This window comes from Passer domesticus, chromosome 2 (assembly GCF_036417665.1).
Source record: "Passer domesticus isolate bPasDom1 chromosome 2, bPasDom1.hap1, whole genome shotgun sequence".
NCBI classification, from domain to species: Eukaryota; Metazoa; Chordata; class Aves; order Passeriformes; family Passeridae; genus Passer; species Passer domesticus.
This window is the reverse complement of record NC_087475.1, coordinates 50,933,447-50,955,730: the sequence shown is the minus strand read 5'-3', so window position 1 is coordinate 50,955,730 and position 22,284 is coordinate 50,933,447. Positions and strand designations below refer to the sequence as shown.

Below are 22,284 nucleotides of genomic sequence, written 5' to 3'. Positions count from 1 at the left end.
AACCACACAGAATACCGATTATCCCATGATAGGGCATTTTACCAGGCCCCTGGTCTCATTTTTTACTTTCTCACAATTTTTGCAAATATCTTGGCAGTGCTGACAAGTGTACATCCCTGTACGTACTTAACCAAAGTTTGGGTTTTTTTTTTTTTTTTAATGTCATTACTAGCTCTTATTTCATGAATCAGTAGTAAGCCTTCAACCAGAATTTACATAAAATATTAGCTGGTAGATGTTAGAATGGCAAAACCTCTTCTGGTGGACTTTAATCTCTAAATGTCCCTTTGCCTTAAGTGTGAAAGAATACCTGAAGTATTCAGAAAATAAGTTGTATTTACCATGCAAAAAAAGCAAAATTGAGAATCTCCCCACATAACTCTGCCAAAGCTTATGAAACTGAGAAGTATAAAGAAAATATTATCTCTCTAAAATGAAGTTTTCATCCCATCCAAGCTGCAAAGTAACCTTCCCATCCAATGGGAAGGTTACTAAAAGAACAGCAATAGAAGTTTAACTGAAGTCTGTCATAATTTGAAGCACTGCTTTAATCAGTTTAAATTTGAAGAAAAGAATTTGAACCACTCAGAGTCAGTATCAGCTCCTGCAAAGAGTGTAACTAAAATCCCCACTTAGGTAAGGAGAAATGGATCCTCCAAATCACCAGCCTGTGATAAAAAAAAAAGGACAAAGAGAATAAAAAACTGCAAATCTGAGGGAACATCTTATAGTGATTTTTTGCAGCTTCCAAGAATTCTCTTGCTCATAAACCCAGTAACTGGCCTGTACATTTATACTGATAAAAGTTCTCTGTCTTGGTATGACAACTGCCTGTTTCTATACAGTCTTTATGAACTTTTTTCTCTCCTCCATATATACCTTCCTGTATCCATCTATTTTGGGAATATGTTTAAGTTATACACACATGGGATCACTTTCAACTGTGGTAATATCATGGGGTTTCTTCCACACTTAAGGGCTTCTTCATTGTATGAGACCACTGAAGAAAGATGACACCTCTAAAAGACACATTCAAGATCTGATTTTCCTTCTGGAGATGCAGTTCAGGGCATTGCATACAGGGAAGCTCACAATGACTCACTTTTAAACACTGGACCCTGTTAAGTTCGCAAAGTTTTTCAGGAAAAACTCACCCCAAGGCTTGAGCATTTGTATTTGCTTCTTTTCCATGTTGTATTTCTGTGCAACAAAAGAGGATGTAGGTCGAGGGTGTTTTGTAGCTAACACAGCCTTGATCATGGCAAATAAACTCACAGTCACTGTTGTAAATATTCAGCTACTTCTCTTGAGGTTTTATTGCTGGCTTTCTGGTTTCTAACCTGGTTTGTTTAAGTTTAGTGTTGTTAGAATATGTGCCTTCTAAGAAAAGCTTACACTGATCAGGAACACGCATTAATCAGAGATTCTAGTTTCATTGACTCTGCATACAATTTTAATCAATATGTATTTAAGTTTTATACTTCGTGCTGCATCCATGTTCTGTTGAACATTAATTTATGGAAAAGATTTTACAGAAGACAAGCATGAAATTGAAAAGTGTGAAATGAGCTAAGGTTGCTACTTCATCACTTTAAATAATACCACAGACCTCCAATTATCCAATAGGAGAGAAATAATAAAAGCTGTATATAATGTTGTAATAGATTTCACGCAGATAGAGCAGAATTTTACTTCAAAGAATAAATCATTTCATGTTCTTCATGACCACCAAAACAAATCTTGTGCTAATTCAGTAAGGTTTATCACAAACTAAAATGGTTTGAATGCTATATATTACTTGTTTCATTAAAATCTGATTATATTATAATGTAGAAATCTAATTTCTCTAAGTACCTCATTATTCCTTATTTCATCTGCCAAGTGCAAGTGTGATCTTATTGTGAGAGTGAATTAAGCCAAGACATAATAACCAGATTGATATCCTGAACAAAAGTTGTACTACGGTGAAAGTTTCCTTCTTAAGAAATGTACAGATGGCCGTGTTAAATGATCCACAAGTGTACTTTCTTCTATGGGTCACATGGTTCTACTACAAATAAAAACTATTTATGTGAAATTACATACCTGATCTCTCTCCTCAAAACAATTTTGTACTGAAGTAACAGCACTGAATTTATGAGATCTTTTTACCCATTGACATGTAAGCAGATAAGTGTACAGCTGCTCTTTGAGTATTTTAGTGCACTTAAAGCTTGCTGTTGAATCAAAAATAAGTTTCTTATTACAAGTAACATTTTTTCTTTGATCACAAGGCTCTAGTCCTTTTATTAAAATACCCATTCTCACTGAAACATACATATCATATCCACTGCTGGTCCTTAAACTGAAAAAAATCCAATAAAAAGGGAATTGAAATTTCTACGTGGCTACAACACATATTAATTAGTATTTTCCATAATATTATTTATTTTTGCCTCCCCTAAGTCTTTTACCTCGTTTGTATCATAGGGACTGAGTTTAAGAAGGTAAATATTTTCACTTCTATTTGATTAGCTCAGACTGCTGGTGTAATCATTTGCTCTCAACTCATTTTCTCCTTCTGTCTGGAGACTGACCATTTCAAAGAACCAGTCAGCTGTGAAGAAGCAGAGTAACTCACATGCACTGCTGAAGCAAATAATTTTCTCATATGGTCATTTTATGTGGCCAGAAGATATATTTGAAGGGCAAAACTCTCTGGTTCTTAAACATTTCTAACTATTCCTTGCATTCTACTGCACCTTCAGAGAAATTATGCTGCAACATTGATTTCTTGGACCCACAGCCAAAAAACATCTCATACAAGGAATGTGTTTTCCTGTTGAATAATCAGTGCTTCATATTAAGACACTGTATGTGTTTTGTGGGTCACATTCTGAAAACAACATTTTCAATATTTTACTTTCAAATAATGGTCTTTGGTTTAAGCTTCCACTGAGAACATGAGCTTCTTACCACAATGAAGAGGCTTAAAAAATTTAAGGTAGTAAAACTGTTTGATCTTCTCAAAATGTTAAAATACTTAAATTATTGATGAAGAACAAACCTCTAGTGAAATAGGGATGTTGGAAAGGGAGAGGGGAAAAGTAGGGACATGAAGAACTTCATCTGCCCTGCATGGATACTGCTTCATGGACATGGCTTAGAAATAACTCCAGATGATGTTCTGTCTCAATTTTGTGGTGAAATACAGTGAGATAAGAGGCGAGATGTATAATTAAAGCTTTTCTTGTAACAAACTTAAGAGCAGAGACAGAAAAGCCCTTGGTTTAAAATTCTTGACCACTCTTGTATGTCTTGTCAAATTCATTAAATGGAAATCCTCAGCTCTTAATAGAAACTCTAAAATGCTTCAGTCAATAATAGCAAAGTCTCAGTCCAATAGAATATATTTTCATTCTGACTTTGTTATGACTACCCTTGCTCTTTATCTGGACTAAAATTTCTTCAAGTCCTGGAGTATGAGAGCTTTCTGACTCAGCAATTATATTCAGCATATATGACAATTCATTTTCATGTGTTTATGCATATTTAAGCTTCGATTAATGACATGTACATGGGAAAAACAGGAATATACAAAAAGACACATAATGCTTACATATTGTGCCTATCTTACATGCAGATATCATCATCCTTCTATCAACCGTGTGTCAAGATCTTCCACTGTACAAATAATTTTCTGTCAGTGCTCTTGCCATTGGGTCAGTTTCTGTGAACCATTTCTTTAGTTTCTGTCTCACTGTCCTCCTCTTCTCTAAGTGTTCTGTTGAAAACCATGAAAGGGAGAAAAGTTTAAAGTGGCTGGAATGCAAAATCTGGATAGATAACAACACCATCATTACCTTTCCCACTCTCTCTTAACTATTATTATCCAAAATCCCTGTGATCCCAAAACACTTCACCGTATATGAATTATTAGCTTTATAGCCTTCAGTGGCAAGTAGAAAAATGTAGACTGTCTAACAGCAACTTCCACTATCTATTGCCTAAATAGGATGAATGTAGAAGTACCTTTGACTTAAAGGGTAAAAAAAAATCACAGTTTGCACACGACCCTCCTGCACAGAATAGTGAGCTCATCATCCAGTGACCCAAACGCCCAAATAGGTTACAAGGAGAGCAGCAAAAAATACAAGCTATGGTGCAGTAGGGACTTCTGATGGACATCAGTGTCTTTGAAATAACAGCTCATGAAGATGCTGGTGCTTTGTGATTATTCCTCTTTCAGCAAGAACTGCCTGAAAATAATGTGGGTTTGTTTTTCTGTGGTATCCAATAGATTTGGATGGAAACAAGTCTATAAATACATTAATATCCTCAGTCCTGTTAACTACCTAGCGGTGCTAGAAAGCCTAAAGAAAGAGCCAGGGAAGTGTGTTGCAGCAAGATGTTCAGAAGGGTTGCTGCTCCCATGACAGGGACCAGGACTATTCTGCACTCACCCAATGGCTGTTGAAAGCTTTTGTTTGCTCTGGTGCTTTTACCTTGTGTAAACATCAGAGACAAGGTGAAGGCTGCACCTACTGCCTCCCCAGTGTGGACTGTTATTGTCCATCTTTCATCTAAATTATTGTCTAAAATAACCTCATTTCACTGAGGCAAGAGTCTCCAACCTTTATATTCTTAATAAAACCAACAAACCCCCAAATGGTGAATTTAGGGTTTAAGAGAAAAAAATCAAAACTGCGTAATTGTTTTGGCTGAGTTTTTTTTTGTTTGTTTGGGTTTGTCTGTTTTTTGGGTTTTCTTTTGTGGTGGCAAACTACAAAAATTCTCTATTTCACTTCATTTAGCCCTTTTTTATGATTGGATAAATAACTTCAATTATTAAAAAAAATTATTACAATTATTAAAAAAAAAAAGACTGCATCAATCTGTGTATGGCTTCCTGCTAAAAGAAAATTAACTTGAGGCTGCTCAGCCTGATCTCCAGCTGCTGTAAAATTTTCCTGAAAAACCGTTATTGAAGCCTTAAATTTGCTCACCCAGGCATGATTTGTTTTAAAACAAAATTTTTAGGAAACTCCTCCACCCAGGCTCCATGCTGTCATTTGCAAGACCTGAGTGGCATTTCCAAAGCAGTGGCAATTTGTGCTGTTGAGCCATTTGCTTCTTCACCAGTAGATGCTGTACTCTTATGGAGTTTGTTTGAATACTTAGTGATGGTTATACAAGAAAAGAATGACACTGATAAAGAAATAATTGAAGAAAAGAGTTTCTTGACATTGATAAGAAAACATTACTTCCAATAAAGTAAAATATGCAATCCATCAACTTAAACAAGGACATTCACCTAGGAAAGATGGAAAGACTAGAGCAGGAGTTACAGTGTAGTTAATGTCCTAGAGCAAAGTGTAGGTCTGGAGATAAGTATTCAAACAAACTTGAATACTTCAATGTCCTTGTTTAAGTTGATGGATTGCATATTTTACTTTATTGGAAGTAATGTTTTCTTATCAATGTCAAGAAACTCTTTTCTTCAATTATTTCTTTATCAGTGTCATTCTTTTCTTGTATAACCATCACTAAGTACAATAAAAACTCCTCATATTGGTTATTATTAACTCCAAGCAGGATAAACTTGATTGCCTCTCCAATTTAATGAAAATCATATTGAGTTCTATTTGACTGACTTTTTTTTTTTCAGTTTTCTGTGAAACATTGTTTTGGGTAATTTGCTTGGCATTAATTTCAATCTTTTTTTCAATCTTTCCTCTATTAGTTTGTTTTGCATGGGATTTATATTGTAAAGAAGTGGGTGATGATTTGTGTAATATCCACCAATTTAAATTAGATTATTTAAATAATATACATCACAGTTTCATTCTCGCCTCCAACAAGGGGTATTCTTTTCATAACTGCCTAAAATTCCAAGTATTTTTCTTCATTAAAAATAACTACACCCTTTCAGAATAAAAAGACTTCTTTAGTTATGTCTTCAGAAACACATACAGACTCCATCTTAAATCAGTCTGGTTTTATATAAGAAATTATAATTTTTCTTTGGATCCAATATCTTGTAGTAAGAGATGGATTTTTGCTAACAAAGCATTACCTTTTCTAGGGTTTGAAGATGCCAAACATAGTTGTTCTTTTCCCAGGTAGACATGGGGTTTTGTTTCATTCCTTTGTGGCAACACCCTTATGATTTCTTAATTGTAGAAAAGCTAAAGTTCTTTCACTTTGTGTTTCCTGCATAACAATCCAGTGATTTCTGATGCTCACCCAGTTTACTGGAAATAACTTTTACTTGTTTGCTTGGTAGACTGGCAAACATTATTTCACAACTGGAGAGCAAGTCTGTCAAAGATTTCAAATAGCATTTCCTCTTTTTCTCTTTATGTAATCAGATGACCATCTATGAAGGGTTCATATTTACAAAGAGTGCTCATTCTGTATTAAATGACATCCTCAAGAGCACAGGATGGCCATAATCAAAGATCTCTCTAGCTCAACGAATCTGTCTCTAACAGTGGTTGATGGCAGAGGCTGTCAGGTAGTTGAGATGTTCCTTCCTTGATGGGTTTCCCTACACTGCAAAATATATTGACAACAGTCCTTCATGAGCCAGAAATGTTATCTCCCCAGCCAATGATACCAGATGGATTTTCATTCCTTCACCTTATCTCTTTGCCTTTTCATCTTCTGCAAATCGCCCAGTGACTGAGTTCCCCAGCTTAATTGCCTAGAGGATAAAAGTGCCTGAGGGGTTGCTTTGCAAAGAGCCATATGGAGCAATTGAGGAGTCATTGCATGGCCCTGGCTTGTTTATTTTGCTTCTTTTTTTCCTTGCCTTATACTAAGTGCAATTAAATAAATAAAAAGAGTAATTTTCAAGTACCTTTATTTTCAAATGCCAAGTCTTTTTCAATAGTGAAAGTACCTTACCTTTCAGCTGTAGTGCCACTTGGCTAATCTTCTAATTTTGGCTGAGGTAAGGGTAGAACATAGACGCTATACCCTTTTAAATCTGGAAGTGCATTGTCTGTTTCCCTCCATTTCTGCAGGAAATATAGTTCTGTTACTCTTTGCTTATCTTGTTCAGAGCTTTCTAGGAATAACAGTAAGTTTTGCAAATTCTATACATTTGACCAACTTCATTAATTCTGGATGGGGTTTTTAATGTCTAAGTCATCACAGAACCTTTAGAATGAAGATTAGATGAGCTGCTAACTCCTGTTTCCCAAATTTCTGTAGCCCTTTCATGGGAAAGGGTCAGAATCTTAAAGATGTATTCTTAAATATTTTCCTGCTTGTTTTCTGACAGTGCCTTCAGAATCTCATTGATAGAGTGTATGGGAATTAACATATTGTTCAACATTTTCATGCTAATCTGTTTGAAATTGAAACTAACATTTAAACTGTTGTTTAAACTAGCCTGGTCTTCTATTACAAGCAATATTAATTTTATAGCTTCTCCTTTCTTTGTTTACCTAATAGTTCTCAAGTAACACTCTGTTTTAAGGATGGCTTCATTACATATAATTGCTGAACCATAAGTTTTGAAAAGCTATTTTTGACAGTAATTTTTTTCTTCTCCTTTCTCAGTGCTCCTGCCATGTGAGTAGTTTCCAGTCATGTGATGGCTCCATGAGTGGATGGCTGAATTTTTAAACTAGCCTTTAATGGTAATTAATTTCTGATGTGAAATTTTGATCAAATAATAACAAACTAGTAAAGTAAAAAAATTCTGGAATCTGCCAAGAGAGATGCTGACAGATAATGAATATCTGGTTCTGCCAATCAGTCTTGTGTCTTTTATTCCCACTTTTATTTAACAAAGTTATGCATGTCTCAATACAAAAACTCAAGAATCTGCCTTAAATATACATCATACACATTGCATCTTTTTTTTCCCTTCAAAGGTATGTTATTTATCTTTTCTGATTCTTGATTTTCATGCTGCTTGCATTCTTCTGACAACTTCTTCCAACATCTGTGGAACTAAGACATCTAGCTTTTGTTGCTGTTTTCCTCTGAGTTTTTTGAACATCAAGTGCTCTCAGATCTTCTCTTTTCTACTTTATTCTACCCATTTGTGTCTTTGCCAGCTCATAATGGAAGTTCCCCAAGACCAGTGGGTTTCTCAGTGTAATAAAGACACTGACATGGATCTTGATGGAGTGAAACGTCTCCCATGATTTTCCCATCTCCCGTCAGTGCTTAATGGAGGATAAAGCCTGTAGCACAGATTGCAGGAACTGCTCGCTGAATAAAATTGCATTTTTGTTGACACAGAGGATTGTACCTCAGATAAACCAGTATGCAAGATATGCTCTAACTGCATTTGTCCTGAAAATACATTTGCTCACAGCATATAAGACTGTAATTTGAAAATGTAGGGTTTTCAGCAGAAGTAGCTGGTGACTGAGATTTGGAAATCACTGTAGGCATTCTGCTATTTTCACTGACTTAAGGAAGAGTCTTCAGCCTAGGTAATCTCAGGAAGGATGAAAGAAGACTTTTTCAAGACTGCTTTTAAAACTATTGATGAAAGAAAACACTGAAAACATGGGAGGGAGTTGGGAATTCTGCAAAAATGTTGCACATTTATCCAGAAGCTTGTTTGCGACTTAAAATTTTCTTTCACTCGCACATATTTCAATTACTGAAATTTAGTTACACAGTGAGAAACAATGAAGAAGGAACAAGAAAAAGTAATGATCATCTTTTCCAAAGAAACATAAATAGCAGCATTATTGGGTTTGCATTTAGTTCTAGTTTTCTTGAATTCCTAGCAGTAAATAATTTAATCCTATAAAGCTATCATTAGAGTAACTGGCACTATAAATCACTGCTTTTACAATGGACATCTAAGCAAACTGTTTTTACTGCCGCAGTATTTTGAATTAGCTGAATAAAAGTTAAAAGCATTTCCCCTAGAGATCTACAATAGGATTGGGTTTGGCCTTTTGTAAACAAAATCAGATATTGTCATTAAAAAAAATGTACTTCCAGCAGCTTCATAGAAATTACCACACACACAAATCTCAGAGGATTTCTCCTAAAATGTGAACTTGTGGCCTTCCTACCAAAGAAAGAATAAAACAAAGGGAATCAGAGCAGTGTCGTTGCCTTTTCCCAGGGACCACAAAAAAAGCCTTTGGCAAAGGAGAAAAGAAAATAAATGAGAGAAGAGCAAAAAAGAGGCCTGTTGCCTTATTACCCATACAACAGGTTGTCACCTTTTCTTCAGTGAAACAAGTTGTAACAAGTTATGCATATTTTTAACAGCAATTAAAAATTATAAAAGTAGCAATCACAGGATTCAATTGTAAGAAAAATAATTTTGCTCATTACACATTCCAAGCAGTGTACAAACACAAACTAATTAATCCTTGCAGCTCTGGAGAGGTAAGCAGGAGCAGGTATGACATTTTATCCTCCATATAAAGAGGGAAGAACTGAGGTTGAAAATAAACTCATCATAAAAGCAGTCTAAGAGCAGACAGACTCATATCTTGGGCAACCAGACCTCCGTTCTCTATGCCCTTTTACCAAAATGTACCTTTTCCACCAGCTTGGTGTAGGTATGTTTGTGTAGGACAACACAATGAGAATCCAGGGGTTTTGAAACAGGGTTATGTCCCATAGCCAACATGCAGGCATCTGTTCATGGACAACCTGAAGTCCGCTGGAGCCCAAAGTAGTTCTGTGCAACTGGCTCTAGCCGAATCATGAGCCCATCACAGGTTGTTGTCATCCCTTTGCAAAAAAAGCTCCATACCTTCTTGGTGATTTCTTATGGGCAGCTCCTCACAACACTGACTCCTTCTTCCTCACAGCACAGCCAACAAACTCTAACTTTTCAATCAGCCAACTACTCTTTTACAATACCTGTTCTAACTGGACCTAGCTGTGGCCTATTAAGGGCAGGCCTGTTCCTAATTATTTTAATTAGTGCAGCTGTAACTCCTTAGGAGTGAGATTACCTTCATCACTACCTCTATTCTCCTGCATTCCATCCATCCACAACAGGTTGCAAAAAGAGCTGCAGTTCTTTAGGATACCCACAAAGTTAAGGATAATAGTATGCCATTTTCCAGCTTTATATATTTTTTCTTTCCTGTGAGAGCATAGCGCCAGTAGCTCATGCTGGCAGCAAGCATAGTGCAGCTGGAAGAGACATTTCTCCAAAAAAGGATAAAATCCCCAGGAAAAGAAGGTATCCTCACTAAAGAATTTCTTCTAGTCTGGGCAGATCCCTGAAAGATCTCCTTTGCTTTTTTTTATTTGTTGTGAAAACATAATAACAGGATTTCCTTGTGCACAATCACACTGTACAGAAAGCATTTTTCAGTTATGATTGTATAATCTTATCAAGATTATAATCAAGATTTAAAATGTACTCAAACTTCTTCAAGAGTCTCCTGCTCAATGCACCTGCTATTCTGAGTTCAGAGTCAAAACTTAATTTTTAGTCACACCTGCCTAAAGCTAAGTTAATTTACAGTTTAGGCAAGGAAATCAGTTATAATATTGACTTGATTGGTATTTTGCAAGCCCCTAAAGTTGTTTAGTCTTAACCATTTATTACTTATACAGAAGAAACTTTCCCAGGATATCAATATTATATTATTTCTTAATAATATTTTTTTAAAAAAGGCTTTTTATCTGGAAATGTCTGTCCCACGAAAAGTTAAGTCTGAAAGCCTCCTCATAGGAACATACTTTGGCAGCAGACCTGTGTCCTTTGACTCTAGCATAGTCTAGCTAGGAAAGTTGGCAAGATAGCACCCTTATTTCTGTGTTTCCTAAGGCCTTTTCTTTTTGTAGAAAGTGCTGAATTATTCACACTATGCTAATAAAGTTCATTTGAGTCATCTGAGCAGTCTCCCGAGTTTATTAATAAATTATTTTAAAAGGAGTTAATTTGGTCAAGTTGTCTCTACAGTAAACTGGCCAGCAATATAGTGATAATCAAATAAAAACCCAAAGATTAATTACAGGACTGGAAATACAGGCAGGATTGCCCTGGTTAATGAGAAAGCCAGTGTTTCAGGATGCAAAATTCTGGGGAAATTCAGATAGCAAACCTCAAGTAACATGAGGTGGTAAAAGCATGCACTTTGATGTGGAAGAAAGTGGTTCAGTGCATGGATGCAGGGTACAGCCAAGACAACAGTGTCACTGACATTTTCTGGTACAAAGCTCCAGCAGCATCCATGCCAGAGTGGGCATCCCAGGAGGCACTGATCTGAAACACAAATAGATGCAGCTGATTTTAAATAGACATTCTGCAAATACATCTGTTTATTCTTTTCCCAGTGCGAAGTAGGTATTTTTTCCTATTTCTTGCAGTATTGAGAAAATAGCACCCATTTTTCCTTTGTTCAGCCCTCCTTGATGTATACTTTCAACTAATACACATTTCTAATCCTGATTACGAGACACAGCTATTTCTCTCTTCAAGATTTTCATAATTTAATGCATACAAATGTTGATCATTTACCAAAGTCACATTTTTTCCCAAAACATTCATTCAATTATTGTCCAAGGGCATTTCTATACACAGCTAAGGAGATACCTGTCCAAAAGACTGAATCTCTTGGCAGCTTCTGCTAGTATACAAGGAAAACAGTGGAGATTGTTGGTTGAAGAATGAGGTTCTAGCTGTGTAAAGGCCTGTTGAATCAATTCAGAAATATATTGCATAATCCACCTCCTATTTAACCTATAACAGCTTGAGTTGGGTACCCTCCCCTAAGTTTGGTGTGAAGAGTGAGAGTGTATACAGAAAAGAGAGAAGACTTTTTTATTTGATGCTTAAATATTTGGTGAGAAATGAAAGAACAGAGGATGAAATCTGAGAAGCAATTGTTGCATTCTCTGGGAAGGAATTTCATAGCTTTGTTTTTCTGTCCCTTGCTTTAGCAAGTTGACCCTTGCAGCTGACATCCTTGTCATGCCTGCAGAACTTTACTGTGGAGAGATGTTATGATCTCCTGACAAGAAATGAATTCTTAGAAAACTTGGTCAAGTGCCAAAAGATCACTGTCTTGGAGGAAATGCAGTGTTCCCTGGGGAAGCAGTATGAGAAGTCCTGGATAAACAGCACTGACTTGCCTCTGAGTAAGAAAGCCATCAGTCACTCTGCTGAGTTTTCATTTTTACCAAACAGGGTTGCAAAAAATATTCTTAGCATGAAGAAAAATTCTCATTAAAAAGTGAGTCTGTGTTTTTTATAACTGTTTAAAAAACATTGATATATTGGAAAATCATGCATCCATCCCACAGGATCTTCAAAATTCTGATTCATATAATTTGACTTTGGCCTAAGAGGAGATGATAGTTGTCTAAGCAAACAGAAGAAAAACTGAATTGTTACTAAGGTTGTCCAACAAAAATTTCTGAGCACAACTAGGACATGTTTTAGCAAATTATTTCTTCTCTCATCTGTAGTACTGTTAAGAAGAAAGACAAGGCATTCTTAATTTCTTTCTAATACTCAGACAGATGAAGGGACCTGACATAATAGGATGAGAGGTATCTTTTTGTGATGGTTATGATACATTAGCCCAACTGTTGATTCTGGAGTAACTGTGACATCATTTGAAAACAGTGGGTTTGTTTGCATAATTTCTTTGATATATCCAAGGTAATTAATTCCTTCTAACATTCTTTTTGTTGCTTCAAAGTGCTTTGAAGCACTGATGCCAAAGCATCAATAAATTCATTCTGTTATTACTTCAACATCTATATTGAAGATACTGTGTTCTAAATATCAGGGTTTAGGAAACAGGATTCACAACAACTTGTGATAATTTTGATTTTTCTTACAGCACACTTTCTACATTAAAATAATTGCCAAATTATGTCCATCATGTTGGACTTAATATTAAATTTAATGCACAGACTATCATCAGCTATTTGTTTTAATACTTGGTATTAATGTTTTGACTGACAACCTGTCTTTCTCTTTTCACCCTTTGGTGTGGACTATTGCCAACATCCACTGCTATGTACATATCAGTGCATATGGTCCTGAATTGAGATCTGTATAGTACATCACTATGTAGCTATTTACAACAAGGCATAAAGAACCTTTTTGAAACTGCAAGAGGAAAATTCTGTAAATGAGCTGAAAATAGTCAGAACAATTAGAAGCCAGCAAGGACAGCAAAATCACAGTTGGTCCTTAAGCACAGCAATGCTCCCAATTACTTAAGTGAGGAAAATAACTTGATATACAAGAATTAGCATGCAGTGAATCACCATAAACACATACTCAGTGCTTCAGTTCAAAAATTCCCAATACATCATTGAACTGGGTTTGCATGGCCAGGTTTTGGTGGCTGGGGGCCTAGAGGGGTGGATTCCACGAGAAGCTGCCAGAAGTTTCCTCCATGTCTGGCAGACCTAATGCCAACCAGCTGCAGGTTGGACCCACCACTGGCCATAGCCAAGCCAAACAGCAGTGGTAGCAATACCTCTGTGATAAAATACTTAAGAAGGCGAAAAAGGAGGAGAGGAGAGGATAATAAGAGACTTCTTATTAGCCTACTCTGATTTGATTGATAATAAATTCAATTCATTTTCCCAAGTTGAGCCCTTGATGGTGACTGGTGAGGGATCGTACCCTGTCCTTATCTCGACACATGATCTTTTAATTATATTCTCTCTTCCCTGTCCAGTTGAGGATAGAAGTGATAGAGCAGCTTTAGTGGGCACCTGGCATTTAGCCAAGGTTAAACGGCTAAAATGATTTAAAATGTCTTAGGAACATCAAGCACTATCTCTCCAATAGCTTGGTTACCTTTTGGAATCAGAGAGCTAAAGGCTGGCTGCAGCCCTTGGGTTGAAGGTCTTTGAGCCTTTGCATTTTGCCCGGTACCTCTCAGCATTAACCTATGCTGAGAACTCTCCTGAACTTGCTCATCTCCACTTTGAAGACCTTTTTAGTTCAGACACATGAAAGAAACCTCTACCATGACTCCAGAACAAAGCATGAATTTATATTTGCAATGTGCTTTAGCTGCCCTGTCATTTCAGCTCTCCCGTTCCACAGTCTTTTATTAATATAAACCTTTATTATAAACTTTGAACCTCTAACAGGTTGTGAAATATATACATCTAGACACTGAGAATTTAAAGGATTTTGGATATCCTAAATCATGTGGTATAGAAAATATAAGTCTCTTCCTCAGTAAATATGCTAAGAATACATATGCCAAATATTTAATTAACATCTATTCATGTAAAATGCTTCTTCATTCTATCCAGCTGCCTTCTAAGCTAGCTGACACACCCCTAGACCCATTCCTTTTAAGGGGTATTACACTATTAGTAATACTTCAGATTAAAAATGCATTCCATCCTCAGGTCTCTTCATTATAATTTAATTGTTACACAATCCACATTATCAGTAAGAGCACAGTATGAGAAGTAGTTTCAAAGTAGCATTTTTCTGTGGGATTCATACATTGAAATATGCTTATGATGTATATTTATTTGCTCAAAGCAATTTGCTAAGGGTTTTGAACATTACTTAAAATTTCAGGAAGAAAAAGCACAACACTTTTCTTTTGATTTGACTTTTTCTTTGTGAAAACATATACATGTTTCCTTTCCTTTACTTGTACATCTGAACTGGGGGAAAGACTAGAGAGTATTAAAAGTCCTCTACCTTCCCTCTAGCACAGTCAACATCCCATCTGTTCCCCAGACTGATGTGCTTAAGCTTTATCATGGTGGACAGTTGCCTCCTGGCTGGCACACCACTCCTCTGGCACTCACGGAATGAGGTCATAGAAACTAGGTACTGCTGCTGATAGGGGCAAGCTGTATTCACTTTTATCTACTCCCTATGAAATACGAGAGAACAGCAACTTGCCCCCAGCAGCAGCGTGAACAGAAGCACATCCTGAGAAATAGGAAGTAATTTTTTTTCTCAGGAAGCAATCTTTTGGAAAGTTTCCCAAACTGAACCATGTCTGTGCCAACTACAAAACCTGGTAAAATAATTAAATACAAAGCAGCTTACTAAAATAAAATTAAAAAAAAAAACACAGTAAGCCTTTTTTTCCACTCATCTCAAAGGATTTTTCTTTCATTTAGCCTATTTTTTTACTTTTATTTAAATTTAAGCATTATTATTATTATTATTACTATTATTATTGTTGTTGTTGTTATTATTATTATTATTATTATTATATTGAAGTTAATTAAACAGTAAGCACTTTGATTCCAGACGCATTGGAAAGCTTAGTCATTTATCAGGAGGTGTTTACAGGAAAGTCAAAGATGTTAAGAAAATTTAACCAGATGAAATGCAAGTCAGAGAACAGATCTTAGACAAATTAAGGCACAGCAGCGACTGACTTTCCCAAGGTCATACAGTGCATCAGCTGCAGAGCTGGGGCTAGAACCCAGGTCTCCTGATACACAGCCTAATCATACATTTCTCAGTAACAAAATTTGCAAATAAGATACCACACATATAAAAATTCTGTTTATGTACAGTATCTCCTTAGTGAGCAGGAGCAAAATATAGGCTCAATTATTTAAGAGCTTGTTTAATAGGGAGAGTATGTTTCAGTAATTACTGAGGCCAACCAGTGGGTTGAAGGTCTTATAAACTATACAATGTTTTCTCATTGTACTACAGAAGATGTTCTTGATTAGCCCTCTTGTGGTTTGTGTGCTGTGCCTCTCTGATAATGAGTAGGGTGAATACACATGGTACTGATTGACACGTGGTTCTTGCATGTTTAAAGATGAATTATTTTCATTCCTGCCAGAAGAATTTTACTTTTCATGTCTGTGTGAATCTTTAGATTATTTGCTTTTTAAGTGCTGTATTTAAGCAAAGGATGTTTAGATTTCTGTGACAATAAAAATGTGTAAGACAGATATCCATGATCAAGTGATTTTTGGATTTTTCCAATTTATAAGTATTACAAGCCCACTGAGTTGTTTGTTCTTCAAAAAAAAAATCTGTTAAAAAGAAGAATCTCTGAAGTTATCCAGGCTTTCTGAGTTTTCTTTATGCAGGAAAAAGCAGTGTAAAATTCTTTGGTCTGCACTACAATAAAACAAGTAGTAATTTTGAATGTAGGTAGGTAGCAGCAGAGTTCCCAGGCGGCCTCAGTAAAAGAAAGTGATGGTCAGACATCAAGTCTCTTATTCCAGATAGAACTGACTCACACGTGGGGAGTTTGCAACCATGTGAAGGATGAAGTCCATTAGTCACTTTAAATTTGGTCAACTTGTTCTCTGTCATGGGATCTGAAATAAAGTCTTGGTAGGTTTATAGCCAGGCTATTAAATTACATCACTTTTTGCTGACTTTCAGTCTGCCATGTCGTGGGACACCACATCACATAAGAAATGTCACCAAGAGGAATGACAGAAGGGCAATAAATGGATGCATTTCACATCATCTGAGTCTATCCCCTCTTCCTTTAAAATAAAAGCCAGCAAAGCACAGGGCATTTCCTTGGCATTTATGGTCAGAAGGATGTGTTGATGTGCTGGGGCATAGCCAAAGCCCACTGGGTTACACTGGTCACTCAGTCTGCAGGAGAGGGCCTTTGTAAAGGTATACTTATAAACATTAATGACTGAAAAGGGACATTGCTTACCCATTTACAAGGTATGGCCAGTAGCATCTCATTCTTCCTTCAGTTTTCCAAATTACATTAGAAGTTGCTGAGGTGGTTTTCTTAATTTCCATTTTCCTGCTCCCTTCCTCATCTCACACTGCAAAACTTGTTCCTCACCTGGAATGGCCAAACATCTCCACAGTTTTAGGAATTGAGATGCCTTAGTGTTTTTCTTTACATTGTCTTTTCTCCTTCTGACAACCTCTGCCAAAAGAAAGATTTAGAAAATGCTAACACGCTGTGCGTAGCAACCTGCAAATTTTTCACATGCTATTAGAGAGTGTCACAGTTTTAAGAAACTGGATACTTTTTTTCATTTCCCTCTTCTTACAAAAATATTGTACTAGCAGAAGTGCATATTCCACTGACATTCACTGTATGTGTGTTGAGGTGCTGAAGATTTTTAGGAGGGTCTGATCTTTGCAATTTCTTTTTGTATTTCTTCCACAAATTAATATTCTACAACTGCATAGAAAAAAAGGAAAGGGGAAAAGTGCATGGGAAAGGAAAGCAGAAGAGGTAGAGGAAAGAAGAAGGGAGAGAAAATCTGCTGTTATCTCAGATAACTAACATACTTAGCTATCTGTGGTAAAACTCTGCTGAAAATAAATTCTGCTTCTTTGCCATCAGACAGCTACATACTGATATCCTGGCCTGTCCTTGCTGTCTCTGTTTTTTTGTTTGTTTTTTGGTTTTTTGGTTTTTGGGGTTTTTTTTTGTTTGGTTGGGTTTTTTTGTTTGGTTGGTTGGTTTTTGGGGTTTTTTGCCTTTTTTTGGGTTTTTTTGTTTGTTTTTTGTTTTGTTTTGGTTTTTTTTTAAGCAAAGCAGTTTGTCTTGTCTATTAGTGGTTCTACTCAGGATAGCTGCTGATTAAATTTAGTTATCCAACTATTACAAGAATGTCAATCCAGCTTTTTTATTCAATGAGCTGTTCCAGTCTTCACATTATACATTTGAGGAAGGTTTGTCTTGCCTAACTAGATGCCTGTTACTAAAGTATCCATGTCTAGCCTGGCTGCTCTAAATTCCCTTTACTGACAATGAAGAGAAATAGAGCATTTTTAAACTGTGATTTTTTTTTTGGTCAGGGATCAAAAACTTCTTGCTGTTTTCAGCCTTGCCTTTGAAATGTCTATCTCTTCCTAGAGATTCTAAGAAATTTACAGTGACCATTTCAGGTTTTTGGATGACTCTTCCGTAATTCAGACCAGTCTGACATCTAATGGCAGCTGACTGTTCTGGCCTGCAGACAAATGTATGCATTGCCTCAGGTAAAGGCTTGCTTTCTGTACAGCACTTGAACACAACAAGTATTTCTGAAGAAATTAAGGAACTCGAAATCCCGAGGTTTTTAAATGATCCTTGTTGGGTTGTGTCTTCCAAACCTTCAGGAAAGACAAGACTCGGGAACATCTGGATTTTATCAACTACATCCTCTGTTTTCCATAAGTGTCAGATGTCCTTGCTTCCACACACTACAGCAGGCAAAACTATGCTGTATTTTATTCTCAGTTTCTCCAGGGAGAATCTAGTCCCTTCCTTATTTCAGATTGGCCCTTCCTTTTGGCTGTGCTGGCTACCTTCCAACAAAAACATGGAAAATTGACTCAGTAACATATTCACCTGGCCCTGGAATTCAAAAGCATAGTCCTTAAGCATCTTAATTAAGCTCCTTTTCTGAGGCATAACTCTTCTCAAAACATAAATAATAAAGAAAGGCTAAAATTTTAACTTGGAACTTAAATTTATGTTGGAAGAAAATTATGTGAGAAAATGCAGCAGTTTGCTAAATTTTGCACAGAATCACAGAACTGTTGGGTTGGAAGGGACCTCTGGAGAACAACTAGTTTCCTTACTGAAGAGATTTGTAGAATATTTCCTTGATACATGCTAACAGATTTCCAGTGCACCAGTGAAGACATTTAAAAGCCAAAAGATCTGGCATAAAGAGAGTAGTTCAGGAGGCCTGAGGAGCCTCAGATAAGGAGGATACAACTATGGAGGACTGGAGGTCCAGTGGTGACCTGAATTGATCCAAAATCCTCCAGAGAGTCTTAGGATCTGTCCCTGCTCCTACTGGAGGCATGAGTACCAATTTCTGTTCCAAGGTTTCCATCCCATGACTCACACCATCTGAGGCTCCAGCACGTGGGTCAGTTGAGAGCAGCCTGAGCCCTGGGTGGGATCCCAACCCCTGGCTCAGCCGCCTGCATGGTGCTGGTTGTGTCCCACACACCTGGTTGTGCCCCACTTCCTCCCAAAGGCGAACTTTTAATATTTGGCACCGTCTGTATCAGACAGTTGCCAAGAGGCACCAAAGCCCTTGTTAATCACACAGCTCCAGAGCAGTTCCCTCCCTCTGCACCTCAGGCCACTGAGCAGTTGTCACCAGGGTTTCCTCACCCTCTCATCTCCTGCCTCAAAAGCATCCTAGAAGTGTGAAGTTAGATGCAATTGCCCAACAAGTTTCACCTACTGCTTCCTTGGTTTTTTGAGCTCATTCTGGATTAATTCAGTCAAAGCTGGGCAGTTTTAGTCAGGGTCTTTCTTACCTGAGAGATGTTTTTAGCTAAGCACTACCCCATGATATCTTGTGATCCTGAATGTCATTCAGTAATAAACAGCCCCTTCTCAGAAAAAAAATTAAAGATCCATTCCCTCTTCTCCATTCCTGGGCAACAGAAAGAAATTATCCACATCAAAAGCATAATTCTGCAGCCTGCAGTACTCAGGAGGATACAGTGAACATGAATTATTACATGAATTATTACATGATTTACTGACAAAATAAGATGTAACTCTTATATAGGTGTTGATAGAGAGGTAATGATTTATATCAAAAATTCTTCTCCAATCTCAATTTTCATATGAGCCATTTTTCCTCTTAGAAAACTGCCTCCAGATTGACTACATCTTTAAACTCTTTTAATTTCCTTACAAGTGTTTTTGACACTTACAAACATTACAAACATTTCGTATGTTGCTAAGTAGTGTACATTTGCTAGAGGCTATGTTACAACTTTGGCACATTTTTACTATTATTAGGCACAAATCCAAACCTCCAAAGTCTAGTACATCTGACCTTTAAAGAAGTTCAAATCTGATTTACCTTGAAACAATGCTGCTTTAGGCTGTCTCTGTTGGTGTGGTCAGGTGTTGCAAATGATCAAGTTAATGTGATCTAAGAAATTCTCCATATAGCTAAAACAGTAACATACAAAAAAATCAAAATCAACTAAGGTAGCATAGAACAGACTGTGATGATGCCCATGCAAAAGCAAAGTAGCACTTTTCCTAAGCTCTGTTGCCATCTTCATTAACCCAACTTGCCTGGACTAGAGCCACACCAGACTGCAATGACAAAAAGGGCTAAATATTGCATTTGTAACAGCCTATAAAGATTCACAGGAAATAACAGCTGGAATTTGCAAAAGCTCTGCTGTGCTGATCTAAATTACTCTGAAGGATTTCTGAGGATTACATGGGTTAAAGAATCCAGGACTGATTAGTCTTCTTGACCCTGCACTGACATAAGCCATGGACAGAAGAAGATAGGAAGAGCCATAAGCAGCCTGCATAGTCTAGCAGTCATCTTTTCCTTTCTGTCCCTACTGGAGAAACTTGGATGAAACACCATCAAAGGAATTGCTCTCTGCATTCCTTCCTAAAGCCTTGATCCAATCCTGTGCAACCATGAAGGAGTGTAGGGGGATGCCCCCAATGAGAGAGGGACAAACTAGCCTTTGTCCCCCAAAAAAGGAAGATGGCCCAGAAGTTTCTCCCAACGATCAGGTGAAAAGCCACCTTATAGGACCCCAGAGACTTCACTAAAACCTTAGGGTCACCTAATTGGATGAGAGCCAAAAGATCCCGCCTGGGCCATCAGGTAGAAAAAGAGAAGACAAAAGAACTGCGAGGCTTTTGTGAAGGTGTTTTACCAGGAGCAGACCTCTGTACCTGGATCGGATTTTCTGTTTATTGTTTTTCCTTTTATTAAACAGTTTGGTTTCCAACACTGCAGCAGAAGCCATCCTGCTCATTATTTGCCTCCAAAGGTAATAGCTGAGCTATCCTTTGTGTGTATTAAGTTTTCTTTTAAAGGCTCATAAAACCCTGGCCCGACGAAACAAAACTTAATACAACCACTCATTTAGGTAAATCTAACTACATTAGGTTTTGCAGAGTTCAAGAATAATTTCATTTAAATGCTGCCTTTTTGGTTTTGGTGTTTTGGGTTTTTTGTTTTGGTTTGGTTTGGTTTGGTTTGGTTTTTACAATCAAACTGAGGAAAAGCTTTCAGAAAACCTCTATTCAACACAGAAAAGGAGTTATGCAGAATACTGGATTTTAGGCTTATCTGCCACTGTGTAGGTTGTCTCACTTGACGTAATCCGTTTTCCTGTGTTTTCCATTTTCGCTGACATTATCCTTATTTATACACAAGCACTAGGCTGTGGCAGCTTCCCTAGCTTACTGCTTCCTGTTTCTTTTCCTTTCCCTTTGATCACTGCTGCTGGCTACCTAATAACAATTTTAGAACAATCAATCAACAGTCTGTGCAAGCAAATAACTTACTGAACACTTGAACCCTGTAATTGTGTTCTGACCTTGGGTGTACTAAAGGTTAGAGTGATAGATTCTTTGCAGCAATGCCATGCTCTGTAGTTCTGTAAATGCAGTTCACCAGCCTCAGGTGAACTTTACTGCAGAGGAAAGAAAAATCAAGTGTGGCCACATAAAACCTAGCAGTACACAGAGAAGTCAGTGACAGCATAAAGAATGTTGGCAAACAAGGCACACTAATACCTAAATCAAACAAAGCTTGAGGAGGGAAGAAATGTCTGAGGCAACTGTGTAGGAGACTCAACAGTCCTTATTCTGACATTGCAAAAATTTGAAAAGTTTTAAAATACCTCTTTTTCTTCAGGGTTTTGAAATACGAATTTAAGAGGATTATTAAAGGATTTGCAGTGGCATACTTCCACACTGAACTTGTGAATAAATGTTGTCTTCCCTATAATTAAATAAACCAATAGAGCTGTTCCTAGAACAGTATGTGATTCAGGTGTGATTCCTACTGACCAAACTGCATTCAAAATATAGAGATTTCCTACTGGAATGTCATTATGACCACCACCTCCTTTGCAGCCCCATTAAGAAATATGCACTATTTCTATTTTTCCATGTGAAATATTTTGGGAGTGAAGACCAGTTGGCTGAGGCTCATGGGCAAAGCTCTTTAGATACTTAAAGCCAAGTAATTTGCCCTTGGTAGCAATTTGGATGGATGACAGTTTTGAGTTATTGCCAGAAGTTATTCTAACTTCTGAATGTGAATGGAGTTTGTGAGAGGAGCGTTGCAGGTACAGTGAGCACATGTGTGTCTGTGAGAGACAGACATGCTGAGAAGGCAGTAGTTGATAGTGGGAAGAGATGCAATTGCAAGTGACAGCACCCATGCTCCTACATGAGCCTGTCATGGTGATGCACTGTCCATGCTGTGCCCTGCCCAGATATAGAAACACAAACTCTTACAGTACATCTGTCAAAACAGGTCTCACATGTGAACATGAGCAAGAATTTGGGGGAATGGAAGAGGACCACAAGAGTAATACTGATTCTCTGATGAACAGTAACTATGATTGAATTGTTGTCAAGCCTCACAAAAAAAAAAAAAAAA

At 37.1% G+C, this 22,284-nt stretch overlaps 1 long non-coding RNA gene across 1 annotated transcript; it reads right to left on the bottom strand.

The window, feature by feature from the left end:
* Nucleotides 1-1,582: 1,582 nt before the first annotated feature.
* LOC135295411 (uncharacterized) lies at nucleotides 1,583-9,717 on the bottom strand. The gene is made up of 3 exons (XR_010357493.1): nucleotides 9,509-9,717; nucleotides 6,889-7,001; nucleotides 1,583-3,763 (listed from the first exon to the last, which is right to left on the bottom strand). It is a non-coding gene; the product is annotated as an uncharacterized LOC135295411 (long non-coding RNA).
* Nucleotides 9,718-22,284: the final 12,567 nt, after the last annotated feature.